This window comes from Crocodylus siamensis, chromosome 15 (assembly GCF_052110815.1).
Source record: "Crocodylus siamensis isolate JL-2025a chromosome 15, ASM5211081v1, whole genome shotgun sequence".
Classification (NCBI taxonomy): Eukaryota; Metazoa; Chordata; order Crocodylia; family Crocodylidae; genus Crocodylus; species Crocodylus siamensis.
Window position 1 is genome coordinate 38,982,030 of NC_143409.1, and position 18,804 is coordinate 39,000,833.

The 18,804-nt window shown below is 46.7% G+C and overlaps 1 pseudogene; it reads right to left on the reverse strand.

Annotated features, from left to right (window-relative positions):
* Window positions 1–3,257: 3,257 nt before the first annotated feature.
* Window positions 3,258–12,138, reverse strand: LOC149852376 (E3 ubiquitin-protein ligase TRIM39-like; annotated as a pseudogene).
* Between the last annotated feature and the right edge of the window lie 6,666 nt (window positions 12,139–18,804).

The window sequence follows — 18,804 nt, forward strand, 5'->3', positions numbered from 1 at the left end:
ATACTAGCTGCTTTGCACAGGCCTACTGAATGCCTCAGATGGCCTGGGGGTGATCTGATCCTGCCTACCGTCCAAGTAAGCAGCCATTACAGGCAGGTGACAGGATGCAGAGTGAGCACATGGCTAGGTGGAAGGGAAGAGGCTACAGAGATTCCCTTGGGCCAGAGAGCTCTGACAGAGCTCTCTGAAGGGTGCCAAGTTGCATTCCACTCGGACTAAAAGCAGTGCTGCTTTGCTGTATCCATCAACATTTGCACTCACCTTGTTCTGAGACACTGCTTCAATCAAACTCAATATATCTTAGCTTTTTACAGACAGCTCCATTTTTTTAAAGGACTTTATGGGCAAGCATTGTTAGCCCTTTCTTTATGGACTGTTGGCAACCCTGATACTGATCTAAATATTTTAAACATGAAAAAAATTCTAAATTTAAAGTGGCTAAAAACTCTTTAGAAAAAGTGTACTATTATATAGCATGCTTCTGATGTTTTACTGTATAGGGACACCTGTCTTGCTTGAGTCACGTAATTAGCGACATTGTTCCATTTAGCAATTACTTAGCAAATTATGCTGAAGGGAAATGTACCTGAAATGCCAAGTTAGGACTTCCAATTTAGTCTTCATTCCCACACCAGACATTTGCTAAGACTGTGTGAAACCAAATGCGTTCATTTAAATGGATCATTACCTGACTTTGAAAGACACCAATTGGCCAGATGTCTCTACTTAGCGAAAAAATGAAACAATGCAGCAGCATTAGAGAAAAGTTTACCAAATTTTATTTCAAAACCACTCATATATTTACATGTCCAGGACAGAAGTTGTAAGGATCATGTAGCAGGAGTTGTTAGTAATTATTTTATAGTATGAGTGTATCTACCCATGCATTTAGGCATGCCTAAATTTAATGCGCATTAGCTTAATGCACACTAAAATGATTTAGGCTCACGTTTACATGTGCATGCTTTAAAATGCATTAACACTATGCATGTGGGCTGATGTGGAACTAAAGTTAGTCCCAAGTCAGTCCATACACAGCATTAATGTGCCTTAATATGTCTATTAGAGAGGAAGCAGTATAAGTTGGAAACATAGGATGTGTGACAAAGACCAATAGTTTGTGTAGGGGAAGAGTAAGGGCAGAGGATTTAATTTAGTTTAAAATTTTAGACTCCTCACCTGTTAAGATTCTGTATTTTAAACTCAATATCATTTTAAGGCTGCACTAATTTTAATTATTGTCACTTTATAGAATGCTTTGTTGAGAAATAATTTTGCTTCAATGCTCTTTAATACATCTTCTTTTGCTGCCTTTTTAAAGCAATTCCTAAGGCATTTGTATGAACACGAGGTCTTTGTTCCTTTGGAAACTTGCTTGTCTCCTCACCTGCAATCATTCTCCTTTTTTCTGTTTTATTGTAAATGCTTTTAGTTACATAATGATAAATTGTGATGTCAAAGTAAAAAAATTATTTCAGATGAGCAGAAAAACATTAACTTTCTAAGAAGCAAAACAGTAGTTGTCCTGCAAATATTCCAAATATTGAAAACCAGGGAAAGAGAAACAGAAAATACATGCTGTGGAAGCAGGCTCACTTCTGATAAAAATGGTTTTCTGGGGTGCCAGCAGTTCTTCAAGGCTGTTTTATGACTAACCTAAATCCATTATAAACAGACTGTAACTTTTTAAATATACAACCTGCAGATATCCCATACAAAGTGCATGACTAACCTGAGTGGGAATACACTTATTTAGAAGGATTCCAGAATAATACCAACAAACAGAGCTCTGAAGAACAAAATGCATGTTAAAAGACAATGAAGGGACCAAACCCTATTATCCTAACTCAGTGCCAAAACTCTCTATTCTTTGTGCATATTGAGCTCTTGCCACCCACAGTGCATCATAGCTGAGAGTATGGTTCAATGGGGAGGGCACCTGAAAAGGCATCAGGACAATCGAGGTGTATTCCAGTCTGAATCTTGAGGATCAGAGTGTAAGTTCCAATGATTTGCTGACTCTCAGGCCTCTGACAGACGTTATATTTTAGACGGGATTAACTAGTTAATAACGTTTTAAACAGTAACCAAGCCACACATTCAGGCAGTTAACAGCACAATAACATATGGAATAAACCACAATATTATTCTAAAAAATATGTGGAATCATTTTGTGGCTGGTTCCATCATGTCTTAAACTGACTGTGTGGCAGAGTCCTTAACATGCAGCCTGATGCCAACTGCATGGCAAGGCTCTGGACCAGCTCTGGTGCAGTCCCCGTGTTAGGAGCCACAATCAGCAGTTTGTCAGCCCCATACCCAGGACCTCACTGGTTATTTGGGCACTCAGCTTTCTACTTGCCAGTTCAGGGGGAGCCTGGGATCATGATGCAATTGGTGCAATTTGGATCTGATCCCTGATCCTGAAGTAGTACGTCTTGCCATACATGTGTGACATGCAGGAAGTGCAATTGTTGGAATCAGAGAACAGATCCCAGTGCGCCATTAAGTGAACATGTGCCAGGCATTTCAGTGCCAGTTTTCCTAACTACTGGTGCTTGGTCACCATCATGTAAAATTTGGAGACCTAGAGGTGAAAAGTAGGGCTGTATGAAGCTTTGGTTCCTGATTTGATTTGGTGGAGATTTGGCCCAATTCTGTGGCCGAATCTCTGAATCTAAATTGAATCAGAGGACACTTTAATCTCTGTGAATCAATTCTGAAACCTCCAAATTGATCCGGACAGATTCAGACAGGTTTGGTGATTCGGACATAGAGAATAGCTTTAAATGTTTTTTCTACATGCCTCTAGGTAGCAGGCAACTCATGATCGCTGTGGTGCTGGGGTGGATGGAGTGTCCCACAGAAGCACAGGGCGCTCCCCAACACGGTTGGCAGCAGACCTGGAAGTGAACCAGAAGCACTTCCAGGTCCACCAGGGAGCATGCTGGGTGTCCCCCCTCCCCCCTGCGACCCCCAGCTCAGTGACTGGTGCCTCCTGGGTCTGGGGGGGGGCACCTGGCATCCCCCTACAGCCAATCGCCGAGCTGGGGGAGTGCAGGGGGCCCCCCCAGCGCACTCCCTGGCAGACCTGGAAGTGGACCAGAAGTACTTCTGGTCCACTTCTGGATTTGCTGCTGAGCACGCTAGAGAGCTCCCCGCATTGCTGTAGGATGCTTCATTCACCCCAGCACTGCAGTGATCACGAGTTGCACTGCTATCTCAAGGTATGTAGAAAAAACTTTTAAAGCTGTGCCTGTGTCTGAATCGCTGATTTGCCAAATTAGCATCGAATCATCAGATTCGGATTTGGCCGAATCAAATCGGGGACAGTGATCCAACTCAATGGATTGAATCGCTGTCCTTGATTTGGGCCAAATCCAAATCAAATAGGGCCTGTTTTGCACACCCATAGTGAAAAGCACTATTTATGCATCCCATATCATGTTCTTAAATTAAATGATAGTACACAATTTATACCAAAGTGAATAAGATTTTTTTCTGAGTAAGTTTTTTGCTTGAAAAAGCTCTAAAGGATTTGGCCATATGAACATTTAATAAATCCATTTCCTTATCCATTACTGAAGAATGTGCTACAGGGCTGTTTAGGGCAACTGAAGTATTGGCCATGGTGTGTTTCAAGCCTGCATATAAATATCTGTGTATTTTCCTCACCTTAGTGAATCGTTTGTGGCTTTAAGACATCAGATTTATAAACCAAGGTTTATTGCAAATGTGGCTGATTAGTGTTAAATAAAACACCGTGGGAAATCTGTACTTTCAGCTGTATTTGATATTTAAGCAAATGTTTGTACAGCATCCATTGCCTCACAATCAAATTAATTTAAAAATGGTTGGGATAGTGTTCATGCTTGTGGTTCTAGGTATGGTATCTAAGTGTTTGAAACCTGTCACTTAACAACATTTTCCACCTTGATTAGGTTATCAACCTGTTCTCAAAATTTAATTGCTTAAAAATCTTCAGAGGCTAGGAGACAGCACAATTATTTCTGCCAATTCTGTTCCTGACTCAGCAGTCAGTTTACTTGCAACAGAATACCTAAGCATATGCTTGGCAGAATGGGGGGATAGATTTGGACAAAGCAGTCAGGATTTAGAGGTCAAAATGTTTGTCTGATCTGTTATACATACTCATTTTTGTAGCCTGATAAATGTAATTAATTTAAATTAACAACAACTTTATCACTTATCATATAAATCTGTTGTCTCACCTTGGTATCTCAGTGATTTTCCTCATACTAACACAAGGCATTGTAGGCTGTCCCTAGGTTTTGTTAGAAGTACAGCTCTTTTCCTCATGAAAAAGTTTGTCCCAGGACAAGCACATCATTTCAGCATAATGCAGTCCAACTTGATTGTGGAGTTTGCCTGAAAAATGGTATTGCAGCACCAGCTAGGGATAGCTGGGACTGGAGCTGGAAGAGGGTTTGATAGAATTTAAGAAGTCCTGTATTTACTCAAATTGAAGTTGAAGTTTGCCACCTGCCCTGGGCTGGGATGATTTTAGCGGGGGCTCATACCAAGGAAAACACAGGAGAGACCAGACGGTTTTAGTGGGGAACAGGGAAGACCTGAGTGTGTAGCTCACGGGGAATATAGGGGACCCTGTGCAGCCTGTACTCCCCCAGATGCCCTCCCTGCCTTACCTTCTGCTCTGGGCAGGCATGGGGACACAGGTGGCAGAGGTCAAACACAGACACGGAAGGGTAGGGGGCAGAAAAAGGCATGGAGCAAGGGGTGAGGACGCAGGCTGCAGGGGGAGTAGGGGGTGGGGGTAGGCACACGCATAGGAGGAAAGGGGCAGGGAGGCAGTGGCCTGGCAGCAGAGGGGGAAGACACTGTGAAGGGCAAGGGGCAGTGCGGCAGGCAGAGAGGGCAAGGGTTAGGGGAGCAAGTGGTGAGGATCTGGTCTCTCACCCCCTGCCCCTCTGCTGCTGCTTCCCCTGCCACAGCAGGGGGTGTGTGAATTTAAGAAGATCTTCCATTAATTAGATTCTATACATGGAAAATGTTAACACATTTATAATTTCCCTTATAGAATCTAATTACTGAGGGGTCATCTTAAAATGGAATTCATTTTGTAATTGGGTAAATGTGGTATAACTTGTCATCCCTACTATTCTAATTGTTTTAGTATCACTTAGTTTACATTTTAAAGTTCTTCTAGCACAGGTATATTAATTTTTAAGAAATCACCTGTAGGTGACATCCCTAGGCCAGCAAAAACCCTACTGCAGATGCTGCTTACTAGCAAAAATGTTCTTGTGTTTGTATAAGGGGTGGCCAACCTGTGGCATTTATGCCACAAGTGGCCCAGGCAGCCTGTGTGTGTGGCACCCGACATAAGGACAGCAGAGAAGGCAGAGCAGTCGATTGGGTAGGGAGCATGGCCCAGGAAGCAAAAAGCAAAGTAGTAGGTTGGGCAGGGAAAGGGGATTGGAATAGCATTAGTGAGGGTACTGGGCTAATTTGTGGCATGCCTGCTGAAAAAGGTTGCCTAGTAGTACTCCCCCCCTGATATTACTCTGTTTATACAGCTTTCTAAATGCAGTGGTCTCAAGTCAGGAAGAAGGCAAGGGAGGGCAGCACCGTAAGGACTAAAGTGGCTAACTACCTCTCTTTATTTAGCTTGGGGAACTGTTTAAAATTGTACCAACAACAAATCTCCTTGGCCAGCAGAAGGTGGTCTCAGTAGTGAGATTTACCAGTAGAAGCCATGCTGGCAGAATCGTGGTAGTGTACATAAGCCTTGTTTAACAAAACTGTCGAGACTGGTATTTACAGTGATCTTTTGCTTAAATTCCAGAGTATGCTTGGTATTGTGCTACAATGTGTAATTTATTATACAGCTTGTCAATTCCTTCCTGTTGCACTTAGAACCTTGATATAAAATAATCAAACTATGACACAGTGCTAGTGCTTATGTACATGGACTCCTGAAATAGTTAACTTGGGGTACGGACAAGTGTACATTTTAGCTGCTTCAAAAGTGGATCCTGGAGAACTGCTCAGGAACATGCAGCAGCTGTTACAATTTAATAGTCAAAGCTTCATGGTCCTGTAGCAATACAAGTAATGTAAGTTACCTTAATATTGACTCTGAATAAATCATGGTTACAGCTGTAGCAGTTTTGCTGCAGATGCATTGGTACAAAATCATGCAGATCTGAAAGTTGCATTATAACAAGTTGATACAAGCTGCTACAATGCATAAAAATCAATATCAGCTGATATTGATGCAGTTGTTAAACCTGTCTATACCCTTTGATGAAAGCAAAGAGCAAAGGAATAGATTAGTTGTGTGATTCATAGGAATCATTGTGGTATTTTGCTGCTTCCAGTTTTCACTTGTGGGAACTTTTGCAGGGATATGAATACTGCTCTTAAAGAAAAGGACTGCAATTCTGTGAGATGGGTTTTGAAACCGATGGCTCCCTGAGAAATGAAACATTTTACATAAAGTGAGAGGGCATATGGCCTAGTGGTAACGCACAACACTAAGTAATATGATTAGAATTTGGCCTTCAATTTGGATGAATTAGGAATTAAAAAGAGTAGAAGGAAGCTGTCTTGTTTTTATGCCAGACTAAGGCTTTGTAAAATGAGCTTCATTTTCTACATGCGAGCATCCTTGAGAAAAGAAAAACAGATTTATCTTGTGTTTGTAAATGTTCTCTTAAGACGTGGGTGCTCAGTATGCTGGTTGTAAATTTTTCTAGTTAGGTGTATTCTATAAGAAAGAAATTTTGCATATTTCTGGTTATCTTTCCTGAAATGAAATTAGCCATGAATATCCACATTCACACCAGGAGGTTAGGGGAACTTCAATGTCTAGATCTAAAAGTCCATTCTTCAGTCCTTACCTGGGTTTTTGCCAATAACATTTCCTAGTTGTCTAACATTCTGTTTTGGGGCATGGCCAGCACGGTGGCTGTCATGGCGGCCTCAGCAGCTTGCATTTTAGATAAGGCTGCCATTGAATAAAATGCATAAACAGCCCTTGGCACAGGGATCTCACCTCCTCTAGATGAGTGCTCAGTCTACATAGTCATTGACCTCTGGATTTGGCTCTCCTGACATATCAGCTTATACCACTTGCACTGAGACTTTCTCCAGCTGAACTGGGAAGACTATTTGTGATGCGATTACCTATGGCACCGGTTTAACTTAAACCTAGATGGCCCAAACTGAAGGAATAAGATCACTGAACTAGAATTCCAGCAGCAAAAAAAATAAATCAGTATTGGACAGAGTAGGTGTGTCTGCTGCACCACATGCTGCATGGCTGCACTAGTATGGATAAGGCCAGGAAGGCAAGTTTCGCCCTGCTGCAGGAGTTCATACAGGGCACATCTACATAAGCCATTAACACACAGCAATAAACTCCTGCGAAGCTCCTGGTCATGCAATTTCCACGCGCACCTGGACCACAGCACATTGAGCTGGATCGCAGCAGCCCTGACTGGCTGGGGATCTGGGGGGTCAACCTGGGGCTGCTCTGACGGGGCTCAATATGCTGCAGAGGGCTGGGGTATGAGAGTGCTTCAGTGTGGGACTGGCCAGCAGGCAGCATCTACACAAGTGCTACTGTGCACAAAAAACCCTCCTTGCTGCAGAGTTTATTAGTTTTGCGTGACCAAATAGATGCTGAGATGTTTACCGTACCGTTAATTAGTTAACTGCGCAGTAAATGTCTCATGTACACACGCCCACAGGAAGACTCAAAGGAGATCAAATTAAATAGATTTGCATAAAATGCTCACAATAGGAGTGGAGCTTCTGGCTTTTCCCCAGGCACAATGTTCTCATTCATTAAAATCAGTGTTTCTGTCATGCATAGCCTCCAACAGGAGCTTCTTCCCTGGCTTAAGAAGGCCAAGGAGCATTCACCTTTGGACTAAAGTGGCCTTTTGCTCTTCAGCTTGGGGTTTCCCACTGCACAGACAATGTGACTGGAGTCTCCAGAGCAGTAAGGCAGAGGGACGAACAAGTAATGGTGCCTACTTCAATAGCACTGCTTTATCTATCCAAAGCACGTGCTGCTCTCTGTGGCTTTTACAGTGCAAATCCTCTGAGATTTTTGTTATAGAGGTGAGAAAACAGGAGCTGAATAGACAGGCTCTTTGCAGCTCACAGAGGATGTTATCATTTCTCTGGGCTATTCTGTCTCCCATGTCTCAGGGACAAAGTATAAGCAGGGATCTTTCTCCTACCCAGAACCAAGGGTGGATTTTCTCCCCAGTGAACGAGGCTGGGGGGAATGTGAAGATTGGGTCATCGTTATCAGCATGTGAAAATGCCACAAGTCCTCCTTCATAGTCCAGAGTGATGCAAACTTTCCTGGGGACGTGAGGCAGGGACAGGAGGGTAAAATGAGGGGACGTGAGAGCCTTGCACTGACCACAGAACAGCTCCATAGCCCAGATCCCTGCCTCAGGGTTATGGATGAGCCGTCCCTTCCTCGTCACAGACTCTCTGGCGACCCCCACGGCCCAGACTCCTACCCCCTCCGCTGCCACTTCCCAGCAGTGTCTCCCTGAGGTGAACCCCTCGCAGCCCAGCACACAGAACCATGGAGCAAACTCTCAGGGTTGTTGGGCAGATCCTGCTCCGTGTCTCCCCATCTCACACATTTCCGATCCTCTGACAGGACAAGTCGGCAATGCGTTGTGTCTGGATCCATGGTCACATTTTCTGCCAAGAGAGAAAGGGAATGAATCGGAGTATTAAAGACACAACTCAGCTCTGTGGAAGGTCCCTACTCTCTGAACTGATATAAAAGACATGTAAAATGTCAGCCCATATTGAGTGATGTAGCTGAGGCAGTTTGGGTGCCGGGCAGTGAAAATATGCAGTTTTGTGGGGGGCACATATGGGTATTTTTGTCTTAGCTTACCCTTGCTGTATGATCCCTGAGGTCCCCCCCATCCTTCTCCAGGTCAGATGATGGAGCCAGGAGAAAGTCACAGAAATTACAATTCAGAACATCCTGGGCAGCTCTGTCTCCGTCCTCAGTGCCTGAATTTAAGGAGATGCCAGGGCAGCTCCTCTCCCTTGCTGCTGGAAGCTGTTGCGGTGGTGGCTGCAGAAACTGCCTCCGCTTCTCCCTGCTCCCCCAAGGGAGGATGCTTTTTTCCCAGTAGACAGAATAAGGAAGAAAGTTGTAAGTGAGCAATTAAAGTTGGGAAGGTAAAACGTATCTTTTCCAGCGGCTGCTCAGTGCTTAGCCCATCCTGCTTTCACTGGTACCGGAAAATGACAATCAAAACCAGGGAATGGCAAGATCAAGTTGGCATTGGTGAAATGGCTCCTGGCACAGAAAAATAGTTTATGATTCACTTATTCCTTGGCTGGCACAGGCTTTGGCTCATGCTGGAGAGGTTCTGGCATCCTGGCAAAGTTTTCCCTCCACTTCAGTCCTATGTAGATACAAACTACCAGAAGTGCTATCTCATTCAGGTATTGGCCCTTTCTTCTTGGCCTGCCCTGCCCTGCCCCACCTCTGGCCTGGTCCCCCTTCCCCTCCATTTCCAGCCCATCCAGGCCCTGGTTCTCAGTCAGGACAGGGATTTGCAGTTCCTGCTGACCATACCTGACATCATTCAGAGCAGCTCTGAATCAAATGCCCAGCCTTTCTGTAGTTGGGGCAATGATGATGTGAAGCACCAAATTTTACCAGTTTTGTAAATTTTCAGCCATAAAAACTTGCCCAAAGCAACAAAGTCAGAGCCAGACATCCTGGGACCCATTACACATGCTCCATGGCGGGGGTGGAGGGGACTATGTTAATTAGAGGAGCTCTGAGAGCTGCTCTAATTTAAAACGCCTGCAGGGTCTCATGTATTCAGTGTCCCATGCCTTGAAAAGGCGGTGGGGGCCCTTTAACTAAAGTTCATCTGATGAGCTTTAGTTAAAGTGCCCCTGCTCCCATTTTGAAGTGTGGAGACACTGATTACATGAGATGTGAAGGCTGCTGGAGCATGCTAATTAGCATGCTTAAGCAGACTCACTTAATTACAGCGCATTGGAGCATCGTCCCTGCATGTCTACAGGCACCGAAACTCCTGGAATCTGCCATGCCGGCTGGGTGGATTTAGGTTCTATATTTGATCCCAGAAGATGAAGGTTTTATCTTTGGTAACCCCCTGTCTACCATTCCAGGGATGCAACTTTATTTCCCTCTAAGATCCCATCTCAGTACCTAGCATCTTCTTTAGATTTTGATTTTGTTCAGAGAAGTCACCACGGTTCTTTCCCCCTCTGGGCACATCTCCACCACATGCTGGAACTTTCTTTTCATGCACCTGGAAAGAAAGAAACAGTCTAGAGTCATACTAGAGGCAGCTGCTAGATCCAGGGGCTGGGCGGCTGGCTGCCTCTATGTATCCCAGCCTGAAGGTTGGTGCAACACGAACCCTGACAGTGCCAGCTCCCTCCAGAAGGGCCTTCCACCCTGAATCCTCCAGAAGAGTAGTGCCCAACCTTTTCACCCCATGGGCCTAATAGGTGGTGCCAGGTCCCTCTGTGGGCCAGATCCAGCCAGTGGTCCCAATCCAGCTGTGGAGGGTTGCACAGCCGGACCTTGATCCATCTGCCTGGGGCAGAGGTGGAGAAGACAAGACCCAACCTGAAAACAGGTAGGGTATGGGTTGGGGTGGGGTGGGAAACATCCTGGTCCCAGCCCTGGTCTGGATGCATGGGGCAAGGGCAGGTGTGGGGAGGGTCAGGGCAGCCCTGATCCAGATGTGTGGGGGAGCAGAGGGACCCCCCCCATCTGATTTTTGGGGGTGGGGTGGGGAAGCAGCCTGGCCCTGATCCTGATGGGGGGTGGGGGCAGGCGGCAAAATGGCCCTGATCTCGACATGCAGGGGGAAGCAGTCTGGCATGATTTGGATGTATCGGGGTGGCCTGACCCTGATCCTGCTGTGTGGGCAATGGCCTGGGTGAGGTTAGAGCAGCCATGTGGAGATTCCACCATTCCCTGCTGTCAAGTTTCTGACCCATGAGGAAACCCTGCAGGCCTGATGCCATTTCTCGGTGGGCTGTATTTGGCCTCTGGGCTGGAGGTTAAGAACCCCTGCTCCAGAACATCCTTAAGGATAAGATAGGACTGGAGTCTCCATGTCCAAGTGACTACTCTGCCTTCATTCTCTGGCAACCAGAATATGCCCTACATGGCTGATGGCCTTCGTACTGTGACCATCTGCTCTCCAGGCATTAGACTGGGCATACATGTCCCCAGTGTCCACACCTGCTGTTCTCCCTCAGGAGATTTATACCTTGGGTGATGTCTCACAAGGCCAGGATTGATGGTAGATGACAGAACAAGGAGCAATGGGCTCAAGTTGTAGTGAGGGAAGTTTAGGTTATTAGGAAAAATTACCTCACCAGGAGGGTAGTAAAACCCTAGAACAGATTACCCAGACAGGTGGTGGAAGCTCCATCCTTGGAGATTTTTACAACCTGGCTAGACAAGGCCCTGGCTGGCATGATCTAGTTGGGGATGGTCCTGCTTTGACCAGGGGGTTGGACTAGATGTGACCTCCTGAGGTCCCTTCAACCCTCATTTTCTATGATTCTATGACTGTAACAAGAGGTTGAAAGGTAAGGAGGCATAGTCCTTAGGAAGCCGGTCCGCATGGTATTACTCCTTTATAGAAAATGGAAGGTTAATAACCTTTCCCACTACATGGGAGAGATTTTACTGGAAGGGGAACAACCTCAGCATGTGAACTTCATTTCTTTCCAAAAGGTGATCTGCCCCATGTGCTGAAGTGTGGTGCCCTGGGGAGATGGGTCAGGACACTAAGGCCTTCCCTGGAATCATGAAATCAGAGGGGAGGGAGATTGAGCCACATACCTAGTCAAGGTGCTTCTGATGTCCTAGGAGAGGAAGGGAAGCAGGAACTCAGCCAGACATGCCATACACTAGGAATGTTTTAAGACCGTGAGATCCATACAAGCATCTGAATAAAAGTTGGCCAGTTTATAAGCCCTGACCTATTGATCGCCCTGTACCTGTAATTCAGGCCTTTTCCTCCTCTGCAGGGACTGAAGGAGTTTAACATGTCTCACCTGCAAGAAATCACTTGAGGGCTGCTGGCACTTCCCCTCCATCTCAATGATCAGGCTGTTGAGAAGGGAAATCTCCGAGACGGCTTGGTGAGAGTTTCCTTCTGACTCGTCTTAATCATCCTGTCCAGCTCATCCAACCCGGCCAGCAGGAGGCACTGTTGTTCTTTCATGAGCTGGCACAGTGGCTCAAATTCAGAGACAATTTTCTGCCCTTCAGTTTTAGTCTTCTCCTGCAATGATCAGATGCAGAGTGAGGGAGATAGGGAGCACACAGTGGTTCAAAGGAGCGCTCTATAAGGCTCAATGGGCCCGACCTGCAGAAATTCGAAGCACCCTGAATTCCCACTTCCTATAACAGAAGCTGAGATTGCTCACATCTCTGGCCCTGGAGCGGTCTGTCTGCAGGTTTAGGCAGCCAGCACTGCACAGGCAGGCTCTGTTAATGTTTGGAATAATGTTTCTATGGCTATCATGTCTGGGTACTTCTGTTCTGCAGACACTAATGACTCCCACTAGAGACAGCATCTTTTTCATCACATCTTACTGCACCCCCACATACAGCAACATACGCTTACAAAACCAGACACCCAGCTCCCCTGAATCCACAGAGAAAGAAATGTCTTCTCTCCTCCACACAAACCTGGCCCACCACTAACCATGAGCACCCCACCTGATAGTCCTGGTGTTCCTGACTTTTGTTCATTTTTTGTTCTTCCAGCTTTTCCCTGTCTCCCCTTAGACTCCTCAGCTGAGTATGTATCAGGTCCTAAAGGAAGGCAAATTCTTTGAATCGTTTCTCTTCTGGGCTGGGAAAGGTGGTTACTTTCTCCCACCTAAAACAAATATTGCTAGGTAGCTATATTTTTAATTACTTTTACCAAGGGGCAGTAGTAAGAACTAGTATGTCTGCTCCCACCAATCTGGTCAAAGGAGGCTCATGTTTCTGTGTCGGAACATTGATCTGAAGAAGAAAGGAGATAGCGATGCTCCTACCACAGAAAACAAATTATCCAGATTCTTTTGAAAAGGAAAATGTGGCATGCCACATGTGAATACACAGCAACCTTAAAGACACCAGCTAGTTCAGCTAATTGTAGTGTCTGAATAAGAGGGTCATGCTCTTTTGAGTAATTTGTGAGCCCCTCTAGTGACACTAGTGGGTATGTCTACATGAGGTATTTACTGTGGAGTTTCCTAGTTAGCTCTGCAGTAAAGTCTCAGCACCCACACACGTGGCCCTATTAGGCCACAATAAATTAATAAATGCTGCCATGGGTTCGTACTTGTAAACACAAGGACTGTCCTGTGGCACCATTATTTACTGTGCCGCAACACACATGTAGATGCTGGTTGGAGCATGCGGGTGCTTCAGTGCAGGGACTGCCTACTGGCTAGCTCTGTACTACAGCACCCTCCTGCCCTAGCCAGCCCCTCTGCAGCATGCTGAGTTGGGTCAGAGCAGCCCCAGGTTGGCAGGCTGACTCCCAGTTCCCCTGCCAGATGGGGCTGCTCCGACCCTACTGAACATGCTATGGTTCTGGGTGCATGTGAAAAGGCAGCACCCAGGAGCAATAAACTCTGGTATGAACTGCACCAGTTTATTCAATAATATTAACAGCATGTGTAGATGTGCCCACTGTGATCTACATTTTAGAAGCCATAAGAAACTAGACAGAATAGCAAGAAAGATTAATATAGGCTTTGTATAGTTGTAGATAATTATTTTGTGAAGCAACTCTGCCATCTGTAGGTCTTCTGATTCTTACTGTGGTAGAATATGCATGGAACATAACACTAAATATAATAATACTTTTTTAGTTATAACACAGTTGAGCAGGTTTTGACAGGTTTATTTATTTTTTTCTGTTCTTAATTTCTGTAAGATCAACTAGGGGTTCCAGTGACTGTCCAGTCTCCTTTTGAAGATTTCCAGGGTAGGTCACTGCACCACCATTGAAGGGAGTTTATTCCACAGTCTGGACACCCTGACTGTGAAGGAGTTTTTCCTGGAATGGAGCCTAAAACAGCCTTCCAGGAGTTTGTATCCATTGCTCCTGGTCTTCCCCAGGGGTGTCCTGGTGAACAGCTGTTCACTGAGTTCTTGATGTACTCCCGTGATGTAGCAGTAAGCCACTACCAAGCCCCCTCTCAGCCTTTGCTTCTGTAGGCTGAAGAAGGCCCAAGTCCCTCAGCCTCTCCTCATATGTGTATGATCTGCAGAGTCCCTGATCACAGGGGTGTCTCTTCCCTGGACCCTCTCAAGTTTTTCCACGTCCTTGTTGAATTGGGGTGCCCAGCGCACAGTACTCCAGCTGATGATTCAACCACCTGTTTAGTTACCTTACAATACTTCCATCTAGTCTGTATTTCCTTAGGTTGTTAAGAATGTCATGGCAGCAGTGTTAAAAGCCTTGCTGAAGTCAACAAATATGCCATCCACTGCTCTCCCCTCATCCACAGACCCTGCCACCTTATTATAGAAGGAGATCAGGTTGGCCAGGCATGACTTGCTCTTGACGAATCCATGCTGGCTGTTCCTGATCAGCCCATTCTCTTTTAGGTGCTTCACAATGGATTCTTTGAGAACCTGACCATAATCAAGGTCAGGCTGATAGTTCCCTGGATCCACCTGCTTCCCTCTCTTAAAGATGGGGACTAGATTTGCCCTTTTCCAATTATTTGGGACTGCACCCAATCTCCATGAGTTTTCAAAGAGTTTTCTAGGGCCCATGGCCCTGGAATTACCTTAGCCCATCCCTTCAGTCCTTCTGGGTGTGTCCCATCCAGTCCTGATGACTTAAAAGCATCTAACCTCTCAAAGTAATCCCACACCTGTTCTGCCATTAATCTAGGCTGTTTGCCTCCTTCCCTATCTTTGCTGTCAGTTGCACTTGTCATCTGGTAGCACCTCTTTTTGTGAAAACTGAGATAAAAAGGCATTAAATACTTCAGCTTTCTCTGCATTGTTTATAACTATACCCTCCAAATGTCATAATGGACCTATGGTTTCTCTAGTCTTCCTTTTATTTTTGACATACCTTTTTATTGCCTTTGATGTCCCTTCTCTGCCTGCATCTCAGGGCCTTGCACAGCTTTCAGCTGTGAGATGCTTAAATGTTGATCAGTGTTAGTACTAGCTCAAGTTTGGAGCAGTCACACATGTGGGTCAGCAGGGGCCTGGAGGACTGAAAGGAAAGCCCACTCCCATTCTGGGCTTCCCCCCTGCCCCTTGCTCCTCCCTTGCCCCTCAGAGTGCCTGTCCGCCCAGCTGCCCGTCTGGCCATGACTGCTGCTGCTATCTGGGTGGGGCTACCCAGAGAAAAGCAGCATTTGGGCAATCAGGTTAACCTTTCATGCCTGCTTCCCAGGGACAGACAGTATGGGAAGCCACAAGTTAGTTGCAGGGGGCAGTGAACAGGGATCTGGGGTGCTGGGGAGGATGTTCACTGTAGCATATAGCCTAGAGTGGCTATTCTTTACTTTAAAATGAGCCGGGTAACATGGATTAGAGATAAACCTAGGCTGGAGTGGAATAACTTTAAGATGCCTAAAGAGTGCTTAAAATTAAGTGTGAATGTGTGGACAATTCAGGAGTTAGGAGCTGCCTAAAACTAACATGTAACAAGGCCCTTAGATTGTGCCTTGGCTTTCCTATTTTCCTATTAATGCATGCCTGTGTTATATTCTTATACTCTCTTCCCTTGTACTATAACCAAATTTCAACTTTGTATAGGATTCCTTTTTGAATTTCAGCTCCTTGAAAAGATCACTGTCTAGCCAGGCTAGTTTCCTGTTACACTTCACATTGGGAAATGCCAAACCCAGACCCATGTTTGAATAATTATTTTATAAAGCATTTCTAATATACACTGGTATGAACACTGAATGGTATTTGCTGTGCTGAACTATAAAAATAATGAATATTTTGAATGAACTTTGAATACTGGATGACAAAGAAATGGCTGTAGAATTGCGAGCAAACTGGGAGTTGGAGCTTCAGCCTCATTCCCCAGGTTTTGCTTGCTTTAGAACATGGCTAAAAAAATGAGGTTATGCCAGGCCAATGAGTAGTGTACAGGGATCCAGGGTTTCCATTTCCCATGGAAAAACAGGAAAAAATGTGTTTCCCTTTTAACTGAGAAAAACATGAATTTCTCATTTTAATGGAGAAACATGCAGATTTTCCACTTTTGAAAGAGCTCTCTACAGGCTGGCAGGGTACCTGCCTGCAAAGGGCTGGGGGGAGTGGGAGGAGGGCAGTCAGGCAAGGGGTGTAGTCAAGCAGCCTGGAGAACAGCTACCACAGGTAAATTTGGTCATGGGGAGGATTGAGCCCCCAGAGGGAGGGAGGGAGGGAGTGAGTTGGGCTGGGGCTGTTGCCAGGCAGTATGTGGGGCTTAGGGCCCAGGGCCGCAATGCACAGCTGCAGGGCCCCAGTAGGGAGCTGGATGGAGCCATGGGTGGCTCATCCGGGGTGTGGGGGAAACAGGACTGGTTCCCTGCTGCTGCATGCACTCCCGCCGGGTGGGGCACATGCCCCCCAGTTCTGTGCATGGGGTGGAGCAGAGGTGGGCTGCCCACTGCAGGCTCAGGCTCTCCACCCTGCTGCCCTCCAGACAGGGTCTCCGCAGCCCAGTGGGTGGGACTTGGTGCACAGGGCAGAGTGGGGCCAGGCAGAGAAGCTCCTTGCCACTGTAAGCCATGCGCCACCATGGCAAGGCATCCCCTGCTTGCCTGGCAGCAGTGGTGGTGGTGGCAAGGAGTTATGCCCCTTGCTGCTGCCAGGAGGGCAAGGGCACCGCATCAGGACAGCGCAGAGCTCCTAACGGTAAGGAGCTTCTCTGCCTGGCCCTACTCTACCCTGCCAAGAAGGGCCTGCCTGCTGGGTCACTGAGGCTCCAGAGGGAGGGCAGCAGGGTGGGGAGCCCAAGCCTGCAGTGGGCTGCCTGCCCTTTCACCCCCGACAGACTCTACTTTGGCCATGCTGCCTGCGGGGGTGGGGAGCTGGGCTCCATGCTCTGCTCCCGGCTCTGGCTGCAGCAGCCGCCACCTCCCATGAGTGGCAGCCAGGGCTCCGGTGCTGCTGCAGGGGACAGGGGCTCCTCAGCCCCAGCAGCTGGGGGGCAGGGGGAAGTGAGGGGCCCTGTGGGTGGGGGATGAGGGCCCTGGACCTGCATCCTGGTGAGTGAAGAGGGCAGGGGGAGCTCTGATTTTCCATGATAAAAAACTCCAAATCAAACTCCAAAATTTACCATTATTTAGAATTAATTTTATTATAGTGATTGAGGCACTGGTAGGCTTCCAAATTGCTTTAAAATTGTAAATATATCAATAAAACATTGTGTTCAATTGATACCCCCCCAGCCCCCTTTGCTCACATAACTCAGGTCCAGGCCCCTCACTCCCAAGCCACAGCCCCCCAGTCCTGCTGGTGCCCCTCACTCTCCCCCACAGCCCCCTACACCTGCTGGTGCCCCTTGCTCCCCACCCACAGTTTCTTGCCCCCCTCCACTCCCAGTGCTGCTGGAGGGGGGAATGTTGCCATCCCACAGGGAGCTCTTTGCACACATGCAAAATTTGCAGGTTTCTCTGTAAAAATGAAAAACTCAAGTTTCCTGGGGTAAAGGGGGAAATCCACATTGTTCTCCACTCCCAAAATCATGCATCCTGCCATGCATGTGGCATGACAGGAGATGCAATTATTGGGATCACGGATCATTCCATCAAACTTTAAAATGAATGGCTGTCAGGGGCCTTAGGGACATGATCTTACAAAAAATGCATCTCTCCTACCGTATTGCATTACATTTTCTGTGTCTGTGTTTGTGTGTGCAGTCTAATCCTTTTGAGCCAAGGGATACAATTATAGTAACAGCCCTAGGCTAGAGAAAAAGATGTAGCCTCGTTGGGAACTTCAAACCAGACGCTCAGCAGTTTGACCCAGGTAAGTGACCCTTACCTTGTACTGCTCCGCAGCCTCCTGGATAGGAGCCACAGCATGCACTCGGTGAGTCTGAGACTCTGCAAATCACACACAGCAGCTTTTGGTCTGCTTCACAGAACAGCTTCAAAGCCTCCCCATGCTCCTCACATACCTGATCCCCTTCTGCTCCTTTGGCTACCTGCTCATTCAGCTGCTTGGCTCTTTCTACAACATTCGCCAGCTGCCAGTTAGGCCTGAAATTGTTCTGCGAAGAAGGGTTTCTGCACTGAGGCCAGGAGACATGCGCACTGGCCTCCTCCCTGCACCGGGTGATGCAGGCTCTGCAGAAGCTGTGCCCGCAGTCTAGAATCAGTGGGTGCTGGAAGACTTCACAGCAGATGGAGCAGGTCAGTTCATCCTGCAGGTGTTGTACAGGTTCAGTGCAGCCATAGCTCTGAAGGGAAAAGGGGAGAGGCTTAGTTTCACTTTCCTGGGTGCAGAAATGGCTTGGTGGAAAGCAGGAGGCTGGTGTTTGTGTTTCTATTCCTGGAAATGACTCTATGTTGTCAGCTGACCCAGCAGAATCCCAGCTTCAGGTCACAGGTGTTAGAGCCTCTAGTGGAGGCTGCTAACCTTTCGTGTACCAGCAGTTACAGGCAAGAACACACCTATGTGGCAACGTATTGGAGAAATTGTTCACCTGTTTTTTCCAAAGAAAGCCTTAAGCCCGCATCCTGCAGATAGTCCCAAAAGGGTATAAACAGACATCACCAAATGAAACAGAT